Source organism: Cebus imitator, unplaced genomic scaffold (assembly GCF_001604975.1).
Source record: "Cebus imitator isolate Cc_AM_T3 unplaced genomic scaffold, Cebus_imitator-1.0 Scaffold492, whole genome shotgun sequence".
In the NCBI taxonomy this organism is placed as follows: domain Eukaryota; kingdom Metazoa; phylum Chordata; class Mammalia; order Primates; family Cebidae; genus Cebus; species Cebus imitator.
The window spans coordinates 621,519-635,338 of record NW_016107807.1 but is presented as its reverse complement, the minus strand read 5'-3'; positions in this window follow the sequence as shown (position 1 = coordinate 635,338).

Genomic DNA, 13,820 nt, shown 5'->3' with positions numbered 1-13,820 from the left:
CTAGATTCAGCGTACCTTATTTTATAGTTTGTGTTCATCTCCAACATCCACATCCCCTGGACCTTTGTTAAACAGGAAGATTTCTGAGCTCCTCTAAAATCTTACTGAATAGAACTTTCTGGAGGCGAAGTCATGGAATGGTACTTTTATAGGACTCTCAAAGGAATCTGATGCAAACGACAAGATCCATTCTAGTCCAACATCTTCATTTTATAGGTGGGGAAAATGAGGCTCAGAAAGGTGAAGTGACTTTCTTGGTCATACAGGCAGAATCAAAAGGAAAATTCGCATAGCACAACTCTCAAGTCAATGCCTCTGCTTGGTTGTTTGATGTTTTGATGCTTTAATTTTAGAATTATATTTTTTCAATGATGTTCATCATTAAAATTGAACATAGCACAATACACTCTGCTTATAAAGAGCGTTGTAATAGCCCTGCAGAAAGTGCATGGTTGGTCAGCCACATGAAGCCATACCGTTCTATTTTCAAATTCTTTTAACTAAAAGTGTACTACTTATGTTGTGCTTTGGGATAAACTGTATAAAATGGAATAAAATGCTTGGTAAATACTTATTGAGTTGAAAAAATAAGCACAAATCTCAGTATTGAGTTTGGAAAGATTTACTTTATTATTGTCACATAGATGCTAAAATGTCAAATTTAATAAAATCTGAAGTAGCTTACTTTTCATGCTATTATTTACTAGATCTACTGAATAATTTTGAAGCTATTGCACAGAGACCCAGGTATATAATCGTTTTTTTTTCTCTTTCATTTTTGCATCTTCTTTATTTCAAAATTTTGAATAGAGTTATATAAGCCCTTCAGAATAGGCTTCTGAAGCATGGGGGCTGAGGACATTATCATGAAGCTCTCTTGACCTATAAGTGTCAACTTCAAGAAAATTTCTGCTACAAACTTTTGAAAATAAAATAGAACATCTGACGAATATTCAGAAGAGGAAGATATATATCCATTTCAAGTAAGCTGACCTGGATTTCAGCTGCAGAATCTCTTCTTGACACATTTATAACTCATTTTAATTGCTAATAGGTACCGTGTGTACACACCCAAGGCAGAATGGGACTAAGCCTCTCAGATTTACAAAGGTGAATTAACTTAAAATTAAACAATAGGTTTTTGTGAAAAGACATTTCATTTGGCATAATCTTATACTGAGCCAAATACATGTGATTGACAAGCACCAATTATCCAAGGAAGTTGAAAGGACTAGTGACATTTTTATGCCCCAGCTACATTACTCTAATTATTTAAAAGAAGAATTAGGTGATCCATTTGCATAAAGTGCAGATAGTAGAAAGTATGTGGGCTTTGGAGTCAAACAGTCCTGGATTTGAATTCCAGCTCAACTATCTAACCAAGAATTTGAGTTGGAGTATGGGCATGTTACTTAAAATCTCTGAGTCTCACGTTCCTCTTTTGTAAAGCCTGGATAATTATACTGACCTAGTGAGTATAGGTTGTGAGAAACATAGAAAAAAAGATGTAACATGTTTCGTACTGTACCTAGCATTTAGTAGGTGAAAAGGGAAACGTGTTCTACCCCAAGTGTCCTTTAGCTTGGTCCATAGAATAGAGAATACCATCCTTCTGGAAATAATAAGAAGAGTGGGTCTCTCTCTCTCTTCTCTCTCTGTCTGTCTCTTCCTCCTCCTTTTCCTCCTGATCCTCCTCCTCCCTGCCTCCCTTCTCCTCCTCCTCCTGACTCCAAGAAAGAAGTGGTCTCCCTGGTGAGTTTGAGAGAACAATCTGGACAAGCTGAGCTCAGTGTATTTTGTGTCCTTCTTTCTTTCCAGGGCCACCTACTCTCAGAATATGCCCAGCACTGCCTGGGACTGGATGGCTAAATTAACTCAGAAGTATTTGCGGGAAGTCCAATTATCGCCATAGACCAAACCAAGTTATTGAATTTATTATTGACGGTAATGAAGCTGGTATTCTGAGCTCCATCTGTGTGATACTTGCATTTACTTCTTAATTAATTATGAAACCACAGTGTATTTAAAAGAGTTAACATGATCACCACCAATTGCCCACCAGTAGGCAGTCGATAAATTACAGCTATCATCACAGAAGTTTTTGTCTGTACCCTCACGATTTCTGTAGTAATTTGATCTATTCAATATACAAAATGTCTATAACTTAATGAACTCCTTATGGGGTATTGCTATATACTTTAATTCCTTATTAATTAGGAGAAAAAAGGTCATTAGTATCTTTTATCTCTGTGAGTACCATAACTGCCTCCCAGTTTGTCAAAAGTGAAATTAACTTCAAATTGAGAAGAAATACTAGGTTTGCTTCTCCCTCAAGGTCAATTGTACTTAGTCATACATTGTGTGTACTCTTTGTAAGCCTAGACGATGTCTAGTATATCAAAAGTAACTGGATTTAGAGGTATTATGAAGTAATAGTCTTCATCACAGAAAGACCAATTCTCTTATTGTATCTTCACCTGGTTTGTGAGAAAATGTGCACGTGGGTATGTGTGTATGTGTGTGTCTGTGTGTGTGTGTGTGAATTTAATTGTCATTTATACTTTGGGAGATGAACATAGCCAGTGGCAGAACACAAATGTGTGGGTCCAAGGAAATGTATTAGGAATAGGATCCTTACTCCTTGGTAGGCCAAAAAGTTATCATTTTTTAATTAAAATAACAAAGGAATGAAAAAAGAGAGAAGAAAAAAAAATAGAGAATAACATACAAGATCCCTTGTTCCTACTGTGTAAATCTACTGTGTTAAAAAGACCAGAGGCAAATGTTAACAATATTATCAACATAAAAATAAACAACTAAAGATGAAGTTTCATTCTTTTCACCTCTCCCCAAATGCAGGCGTGTTGATGTGCACAGATCCAATTTCTTTTAGTTAACTACATACATATTTACTCATGGGCAATATAATAGGCTCATTTTTTGAGAAAAGTCATGTATGTATTTTTATCTATTTTTACTCATTTCTTTTAGATTTTTCCATTTTGATACATAGACATCTATTTAATAACTCAGTTTAACTGCGACTTAGTAGTCATCACATAAATACATCAAAATATATATTTATCAGTTCTCCTAAGGTGTTTCCAACTTTTTCACCAGTATAAACAAGCCACATTCTTACAAAAAATACTTTTCCTTGCCACCTTGCCTTCAGTGTTCTGAGTAGGTGCCTTCTTTTTCCTTCTATAGTGCAGACTCCTGTATTTTTTATTTCGTTTTTATCTCATGGCATTTAACATCATTTATAACATTGTATTTAGTTATTTTATTTATTGTTTATTTTTTTAATGAGTAACTTTCTCACTAGACTGGTCTGTGTGCAGGAACCGTGTTTGTTTTTGCTGCATTTTAAATGACTGTCATACAGCATATGCTCAATAAGTATTTGTTGAATAAAGGAAAGAAATGAGAACAACGAGTGGATGACTTTTTCCTTAAGTTGGATTATCTACCATGAATTTCCTTATTCCTTTACAAAAATATATTTCTGGCAGGACTTCACCAACTGGTTAGCTAAAAATACCCAGACCTCTTTAGCTCCCCATTGTTACTGTGGCTTAGACTTAATCTTGGATTTCTCCTATGGGAGAAATAATCCAAGAAACCAGACAATGTATAGTCTGTCATATATATGTCATTTCTCTGAATATTAGAGCCACCAATAACAGAAGCGAGTGTCATTGTTTGTGAATATAAAGTCATCCTCAGAAGATGTACCTTAAGACAAGCAGAAGCCACTATAGCAGATTTTACATTACCAGTAGCCTCTTAGTGACTGTTCTCCATTGCTTGGTTAGACTAAGAAACCCGATTTTTATTCCAGGACATTGCCTGCCAGAATGAAACTTTTCAACTTCTTTTCAACTATCTTTGCAACTAAGCAAGCCCTGTCATTAAGTTCTGGCCAATGAGAGTGGAAGTCTCATTTGGGAGCTGCAGGAAGTCTTCTTATAAAGGAAACGAATGCCCTTATTCTGAACTCGTTTGATACTGTTTCCACGGCCATCTTGGATCGTCAAGGCTAGGGCTACCCTCTAGGGTGGCAGAATGAATTCCCAGAACATTCTGTGGTCCGTAAGAACCATGTAAAACCATCATACTAGCCCTCAATTGCCTAGCTGTGGGCATTCTTTTATTTTAACTTTTAAGTTCAGAGGTACATGCACAGGTTTGTTATATAAACACATGTCATGGGGGCTTGTTGTACAGATTATTCTGTCACCCAAATATGAAGCCTACTACCTCTAGTTATTTCTCCTGATCCTCTCCTTCCTCTCACCTTCAACCCTCCTATAGGCCCCAGCGTGCCTTGTTCCCCTATATGTGTCCATGTGTTCTGATAATTTAGTTCCCACTTAAAAGTGAGAACATACTGTATTTCGTTTTCTGTTCTTGCATTAGTTTGCTAAGGATAGTGGCCTACAGCTCCACCCGTGTTCCTGCAAAGGGCATGATCTCATTTTTTCTGGCTGCGTAGTATTCCATGGTGTATGTACCAGATTTTCTTTACCCAGTCTGTCATTGATATGCATTTAGGTTGACTCCATGTCTTTGCTGTTGTGAATAGTGCTGCAGTGAACATACACATGCATGTGTCTTCATGATAGAACAATTTATATTCCTTTGGGTATATACCCAGTAATAGCATTGCTGGGTCCAATGGTAGTTCTCTTTATCCTTTGAGTAATCACCCCACTGCTTTTCATGATTAAATTAATTTACATTTCCACCAACAGCATATAAGCATTCCTTTTTCTCTGCAACCTTGACAGCATCTGTTATCTTTTGATTTTTTAACAATAGCCATCCTGACTGGGGTAAGATGGAATCTCATTGAGGTTTTGATTTGCATTTCTCTATGATTTGTGATGTTGAGCTTTTTTTCATATGACTGTTGGCTACATGTGTGTCTTTTGAAAAATGTATTCATGTTCTTTTCTGGCTTTTTAATGAAGTTGTTTGTTTTCTGCTTGTAAATTTGTTGAAATTGATTATAGGTTCTGGATATCTGACCTTTGCTGAATGTACAGGTTGCAAATGTAATCTCCCATTCTGTAAGTTGTCACTTTCCTCTACTGACAGTTTCTTTTGTTGTACAGAAGCTCTTTAATTAGGTCACATTTGTGAAGTTTTGTTTTTGTAGCAATTGTTTTTGACATCTTTACCGCCATGAAATCTTGGCCAGATCCTATGTCCAGAATGGTATTGCCTAAATTATCTTCCAGGGTTTTTATAGTTTTGGGTTTTACACTTAAGTCTTTAATCCATATTGAGCTGATTTTTATATATAGTAGACAGAAGGGGTCCAGTTTCAATATTCTGCATGTGGCCAGCCAGTTATTCCATCAGCATTTATTGAATAGGGGGTCCTTTCCCCATTGCTTATTTTTGTCAGCTTTGTTGAACATCAGATGTGAGTAGGTGTGCAGCCTTATTTCTGGGCTCTCTCTTCTAGTCCTACGTCTCTGTTTTTGTACCAGTACAATGCTGCTTTGATTAGTGTAGCCCTGTAATATAGTTTGAAGTCATATTCTTTTTCAACATGAGAATTAACCTTCTGTATTCAAGTGACACTAATTCAAATAGATATATTTAGCTAAAGCAAAACTGTCTTAGAAATCTTGCCTTTTGACAAAAAATATCTATACATACTGACACAGAAGCCACTTAATAGCTATAAACCTAAGCAGCTAACTCTTTTTTTTCCCCATTTATTTTATTGCATTTTAGGTTTTGGGGTACATGTGAAGAACATGCAAGATTGTTGCATAGGTACACACGTGACATTGTGATTTGCTGCCTTCCTCCCCATCACCTACATCTGGCATCTCTCCCCTTGCTATCTTTCCCCAGCTCCCCACCCCCCACCGTCCCTCCCCTATTTCCCCCCAACTGACCCCTGTGTAGTGCTCCCCTCCCTGTGTCCATGTGTTCTCACTATNCATGCGGTGTTTGATCTTCTGCTCTTCTGTCAGTTTGCTGAGAATGATGGTTTCCAGGTTCATCCATGTCCCTACAAAGGACACATACTCATCGTTTTTGATGAGCAGCTAACTCTTATGGCCTATTGTTTTCTTTTATAAAACGACAAGATAAACTCAAAATTAAAAAAAAAAATTCTTTGCGTCTGCGATAGAATTCTGTGATTAGATCTAAATAAAATCACTCTGGATTGTTTTGGGGCTAACATTTGGAAGAAATGAAGCCTGTCTTTACAGTTTGGCAAAAAAGTTCATTAATTGGATTTTTTTTGATCACTCGAATGCAGGGTAGACTGAAGCTTATCTTTGTACTATCTAAAAAACACTCAACAAATGTGCAAGGTAATTATTGGCTTACTTTAGCAACCAACTGCTTTCTAATTGAAACTTGGCAGCTTCTATTTACATAAAAACAGTTAATGTACTAATTTAAATTTTTTTAAAAAAAGAATACATTTGCTAAAATAGTCTGGCAAGACCTCATTAATGTTACTCATACTGTAGTGAGGTGGTCCAAGACAGAACCTCACTATTTCTGTTTCCTTCATGACAGATAGTAGGGATAAAACTGCTTTTCAAAAATTGCAGGAAATTAGCTTCCTGGGGCTGGAAAAGCAAAAATGGGGCTGTGCCTTTCTGTTCATTCTAGAAGGGATTACTTGTGAGCCTTATTGTCATGCAGAAGAACGTTAAGTGCTTATTCTTTGTCCTCTGATATTGGAAGTAATCTCAGTGTAAATAATTCAGGGTGGGATGCCAACTTATTCTAATAATGAAAAAGTATACTTTTGGTAAGAGTGAGGCGGTGGGAATCCAAGCCCTTGCTGATATCTAGAGATTTTCTATTTCCTTTGGCCTGAGCTGGGACAAACGTGTTCAAGAATTTTGGAACTGGAAAGAGAAAGAGGACAGGAGAAGAAACTCTGGCTTGCAAGACCCTACATATTGTTACGTGTCCTGCGGGTTTTGCGAGCAGCAATGTCTGATATTAAGCTAAATTTTCCTTTCTGAATTATAATATTCTTACAAAATTCTCAAATTTCCAGTACAATGTGTTAACCACTGGACCTGATCGCAGGCTTGTGTTAACACTACCTTGGGGAGGGAAGAAAGGGACTCTACTGTTGCATTCAGGCAGAAGTTTTTGAGAACTAGTGTGGCTTGACTTAATGGGAAGTAGATGGGTAAGATTCGGGAGTGATCCAGAGACACTGGTAGCAGCAGTATAGAAACAAAAGAAACAAGTAGAACAGACAAATTCATACTCTCCAGGAATCATTCAAAATACACAGGAGGGCTCTCTATTACTCATGGTCACTAGGGTGAAGTTGCAAGTTATTTTACTTAGATGTTTAAGAAAGGTGATTCCTTGTACGCTAGAAATTTGGGGCACTAGGGTTCCAATGATAATACAACTGCTATTTCTATTAAATGTCTATTCTAGTCCCAATGCATGTTGCTCCAAACGCATCGAAAGGGCAGCATTATCTTTATTATCAGATGAGGAAATGTTTAGAAATACTTTGATAATTAGGTATTTGTCTTCTTTTATGTTCTTGTAATAGAAGTATATTTATTTAACTTTTATTCACCAGTTAATTCTGGCCTTCCTTGCATTAATATGAATTGGCACTTTGCTAGGCAGATTATAATAAAACTGGTATAAGTTATTGATGGATAGAATTCATTTCCAGGAAGAACAGAAAAACATTTATGAAATTCCAAAATATTTTTAAAATATTAATTATGCTTAAAATAGGTAAGGAAAGAGTTTTTATGGCTTATGGTCATACTAAACTTTTTTAAAAAATTAACTTAAATTTCTGGGGTACATGTGCAGATCTTGCAGGTTTGTTACATAGGCACACACGTGCCATGGGAGTTGTTGCCTCCGTTCCCCCTGTCACCTCCATTAGAAATTTCTCCTAATGTTATCCCTCCCCAACCTCCCTACCTGCTGCTTTCCCTCCCCTAGCCCCCACACCCCTCAACAGATCCCGGTGTGTGATGTTCCCCTCCCTGTGTCCATGTGTTCTCAGTGTTCAACACCCATTTATGAGTGAAGACATAAACTAAACTTTTAAAGTGATTATATTTCTTGTTTTAAATCATGATGCAAAATAATGAGAATATTGTGTTGAATTTTCTAGTATAAGATAACTAAAAGTTACTGATATTTTGTAATAAGATTCATGATTCACATTTTATTACCATGTTATAGAATGAGTAGGATGAGTGTTCCCAATATGGTATACTATATGCAGGCATGCTAATGAAAATATACAACAATAAGAGGCTCCATTAGTAAAGAATAACAAAGTCAGAGAAAGTCTTCACGATGAGCAGTATTTCAGTTGCCAGGTCTGCTGCTTTTCTTAGATCTATTTATTTTTACTACTGCTTCCCCATGGAGGGTTTAATACTTCTTTTTTCTTCCTTAACCAACTCAACAGTTGAAGATTATATGGAGAAACACACTTAAGTGTAAGTGGAAATGCCTGGCTGTAAATGTCTACTGGCTTTTCTTAAAATTAGGAGAAATCTGTATAGTCATAGAAAAAACAGAGTTGATTGATTACAAAGGAGAGTAGACTATGAACTTAAGTGAGCTACTTGAGGAAAATTTTTGTCACTTTATCGTACTCACAACGGCACAAAGTTGAGTTGTGATGTGCTGTGACTTGAGAAAGGAGTGGTTATAGCATATTTATCACTCTCCCACCCTCAGGACCTAACTCCCCCATTGAATCACCTAAGAAGCTCTTGGAGATGTGTGCCTGATGTAAGGCAAAAGTGTAGCCTCCCAGGTCCTTGTGGATTCAAGTAGGAGAGAGAGGTGGTCAAGTTGCCAGAAGACAAGACAGGTCATAGCATAGGCACAGCTTAAGCTAGAGGTCTAGTTGGATAGATAAGTGGTGGGGCACTTGTGGATACGTTGACAGAAATAGAATCAAAATTTTATTCTTAGGCAGGAAACAAAGTAATTTAAAATGATTTGATACACTGAGGCTGGATCCCCAAGAAAAGTCTGGATAGAAGCAATGGACAGGAGGCTGTTTCGCTGAGCATAAGGCAAGAATGGAGCAGGCCTTCAGACGGAGTTTGAGATTGGTGTCTTGGTGCAAGAGGACTGATGTCCAATGGGTCTTGTGGCTTTTCTAAGCCCCTACATCAAAGCTTACCTCCCAGGATGTAAATAGTCATAGCCTTTTTGGACTGATAGTTTCTAGTCTCCAAGGAAGGAGGCTGGATCCCTGCCCTCTGAGAAGTCCCCAGTGCCCACTGCATAAAATGATAACACATCTTCTGGATGTGTTATAGTCTGGTCATGGTTTTGGGGATCGTTTGTGAACCAGCTGGGTACAAACTCCTCCCCAGGGTCATTGCCATTCATACTTTACTTTCACAAAACTCTCATTTGAGGGTTCAAACTTCTCTCTTTCAGGTCCTGACAGCTAGAATCTTGGCAGTATGGTTTTTTTTTGTTTGTTTGTTTGTTTTTTTTTTTTTTAAAGATACCATGTTTCTTGAGCCTAGCAACACTTTAATTGTTTAAAAAATCTACAGTACCAGCAATATCTCTGGTCATTGACTCTGACATCTCTTTTATCTCTAATTCAAGGCCTTACACAAATGTCCACAAATAAACTTAGGGTATTCAGTGCTATGAGAGATACGAAAGGCACATGTCATATAGTAATTTCTATTGAGGACTGTTCAGTCTTGGAGAAAGAAAATCTACCCACAAATATTTAAATAACAATTCATGGCAGTATGTAATTACAGGCCAAAGTAATGAGACAGCCAATTAGTAGTGTGTGGTTTGGAGTGATCCCAAAAATTTCATGTGAAGAGGGAAGAATCCCTAGGACTTAAAGAATAAATGTTAGAATTTGTATGTGAAAGAAGGGTAGGAGAACCTACTGATTTATTTGACAAACACATATAATGCTCACTATATAAAAGACACTCTTTTGAGTACATCACAAGTACTAACTCATTTAAGGCTCACAACAGCCCTATGAGGAAGACCAAATCATTAAAAAACTGAAGCACAAATAGGTGAAAGAACTTATGCAAGATCATGCAACTAAGTAGTGAAGCTGTAAGTTGGACTCAGATTGTCTGACTCTAGAATTGTCCTGCTCAATCTGAAAGTCACTGGTGTCTATTTAAATTTAAATGTACTAAAATTAAATAGAAATAAAATTCAGTTCCTTGGTTGTACTAACCACATTTCACGTGCTCAAGACCCACATGCGGCTAGTGGCTGCCACAGTGGACAGCACGAATACAGAACATTTCCATCAGCACAGACATTTCTGGCAGACAGCCCTGGTCTACTATCCATGCATTTCACCATTCCTCTAAGCCATCTCTTTCTGAGCTAATGGTATGAGCAAGCACGTGGAGGGTGACTGCATACTTTTGTTTGCTATTATAGATAAATATCTTGGGATGCAACAAAGAGAAGAAGATGATTTCGTGAAAACAAGAAACAGAGGCTGGTCTTGAATGCCAGCAAGAATCTTGACATAACACTTGTATTCGTTTTATATCCCTGTCTAACAAATTAGCACATAATTAACAGCTTAAAACAACACACAGTTGTCTCACAGTTTGCATGGGTCAGGAGTCTGGCCATGCTTACTTAGCTGGATCCTCTGCTCAGGCGCTAATCAGGCTGCAACCAAGATGTCTGGAAGGGCTGTGGTCTCATCTGATGTTTGGATTTTTCTTCCCAGTTTGTTGGAAATTGGCAGGATTCAGTGTCTTGATGCTGCAGAGCAGAGGCTTTCAGCATGTAGTCTTTTTGCCATTCCCTGTCACATGTTCCACTAAATGACATGATAGTTTGCTTTTTCAAAACCAATAGGAAAGTATCTCATGTTGCTTCTCCTGTCTCTGAGCTCCGGGCTCAGTTTTGAAGGGCTCACCAATGAAAATTTTCCTTTTGATTAATTTAAAGTCAATTTAATAGAGATCTCAATTAATTCTATCTATAAAATCCCTTTGTCTTTGCTTGTTTCATAGCATACTCACATCCTCATGTGAGTGAAATCCTGTCATATTCAAGTCTTGCCCATACTCAAAGGGAAAGGATTCTATAGAGTTCATACACCAATGGGGTCCTTTAGAATTCTTCTTGTACAAGCTCATAAGTTTTAAGAATTGAATGGTATTTTTTAGTAGGGATGTTATAAGGTGAAGCTGTTATGCTTTCAAGAGGCTGTTTATTTCCTCTTAAGTTATTTGACCTTCAATTAACATATTATGTCAATTTATAACCTTAATATTTTGGCCAAAAAATCTTATCTATGAATACATAATCCTAGAAGGAATATTTATATGCCTTTCCACCTAATTATGTTTTAAAATAAAAATAATAACTTTTAGACTTTTTTAAATTATAAAAGTGATATGCTTATTATAAAAACAGTAAAATGATACAAAAGCATATTAACTATATAGTAAAATATAGCATTTACCTACCCCCATGAATCTCTTCTTTCTCACTCTCCAGAGATACACTCTTTCAAATTTTTCATTAAGCACATACAAACACATATACGCCATATATTTTATTTTTATACTTATTTTCTGCAGTGTTGCATGGATACATACATCTGCATATTCTTATAGAGAAAAAGAGAGATGAACATAAAATTAAGCATGTAAAGATTGAAACAGAAAGTTCTAAAGGAAAAGCTATTATAAAAAATAAATGCTCAGATACAACTCCTTATCTTATCCCTATAATAAATTGTTGTTTGCTCTAACCCTGATTTTAGCCTCTTTAGAACTCAGGAGAACCCATCTCTAAACTCACCTGAATCTTTAATCTGTGTTTTATGTCAAGAGCTATTTTCAGACCATAATCACAGCTCCGGTGCTTTAAAGCATCAAGGCAATTCGATATCAAAAGGATTTGACTTTGTTCTTTTTAGGTAGACAGACAAAAATACTTACTTGAAATAATCAAATGGCAGCAGAGTTAGCTCTCTAATCCCCGCTTTCTCTCTGGATTAGGGAGAATGAAGAAGAAAATGTTAAAGGAGACAAAAAATATCACGTCTCTGAAGCCCTCGGCCCATGGTGTTTTGATATTCTTGGCTTGTTGCAGAGACTCAGTCCTGTCACTTGTTCTAGCACCAACCCTGTTCCTTAGGCAGTCAGGATTTAAGAAACTGAGTCAAAAGTTTTACTGTAAATCATCTTTTCTGCTCATACTAATGTGATGACTGAGTTCTAACAATTGGCTTCTTGTCTTGTTTCCTACTATTAAGGTAGCATGTGGGGACATTTTCTGAAGGAAAAGGGATGCTATTGATAACTAAGTTGAAACCATGCGTTTAAAGCTGAAACGTCGCATGCAAACTGAGCATATGATTACTCTGCTTATGATCAATTAATATCAATGAATGATAACAATCATATTGCACTTTAATTGAGGACTTTCCTGGTAGTGTAATAAGCACTTTCTCTTACTATGTCTCAATTTTCACATCCAACTACCCTATGGGATAGGTGTTAGTATCCTTTTTATTTTACAGATTAGGACCCCAAGGCATAGGAATGTGAAGTCTTCTAAGTTCCCATGGCTGAGTTCTCACATTTAGAGAAAAAAATGCAAGGTTTTAGAGAGGGTGAATGATTGTATCAGTTGGCTTTAAAAGAAGGAGAGGGGGCTGGAATGAGAAAATGAGTGATGAGATCAATGAATTCCATAGCTGGTATGGCAATACCTTCAGCTGGAGTATTTTTGGAGCAAAGGGTCTCTTAACGAGGTCAGGAAGATATAGGTTAATGGATTATTTGTGTTGCCAGTGCTGAGTGATTCTTCTTTGTATGACAGTCCATTATTGTGGAGATGAAGCCCACCCATCACTTCAGGCTCACTTCAGACACCCCGGAATCTCATTTGTAGCATGTGAGGCCTGCAGTACAGTGCAATGACAGACAACCCGACTGTACTAGCAGCTCTCCAATGCCATTCTTCTCTACCTACAGAACTTGTTAGGACCAAGCCAGGCTGGGTAATCTACGTCTGTTTATGTGGTCAGAATTCCAGTAGCACTTATCCTTTGCATCCCTCACTTCAGCTGTAAACATTATGCCATCTTTTATTACCGCCCGGGTATTTCTTGTATTAGTCTTATCTCTTAGAACAGATGGTAAGCTGCTTATGGGCAGGAATCATACTGCGTTGGCATCTCTCCAGGTGGCTGCAACAGTGCCAAGCACAGATACTCAACAAGACTTTTTTCCCCTGCTTTTGTATTCGTTTTGAAATGCTGCTGTAATCAAAGACTACCAACTAGGTGGCTTAATACAACACACATTTATGATCTTACGGGAAGCCAGAGGTCTGAAGTGGGTCTCATTGGGCTAATATCACAGGATTGGCAGAATTGCCTCCTTTTGGAGGTGCCAGGACAGAATCCATTCCTCGCCTTTTCCAATTTCTAGAGGCCACCTGCATTCCTTAACTGGTGATGCCTTTCTAAACCTTTTAAGCCAATGATGGCTGGTCGAATTGTTCTCATACCGAACTATTATAACCCTGCTTCTGGCATCCCATCTTTTTCCCTGATTCGAACTCTTCTTCCTCCCTGTTTTGCTTGTTAGGATCCCTGTGATTACATCAGACCCACCCAGAAAATCCAGGATAGTCTCCCTTTCTCAAGATCAGGTGGTTAGCAGCCCAAATTCTACCAACAACCTTAATTCCCCTTTGCCATGTAATGAAACATATTCACAGGCTTTGGGGATTGGAATGTGGACATCTTTGTGGGGAGCCTATATTCTGCCTCATAT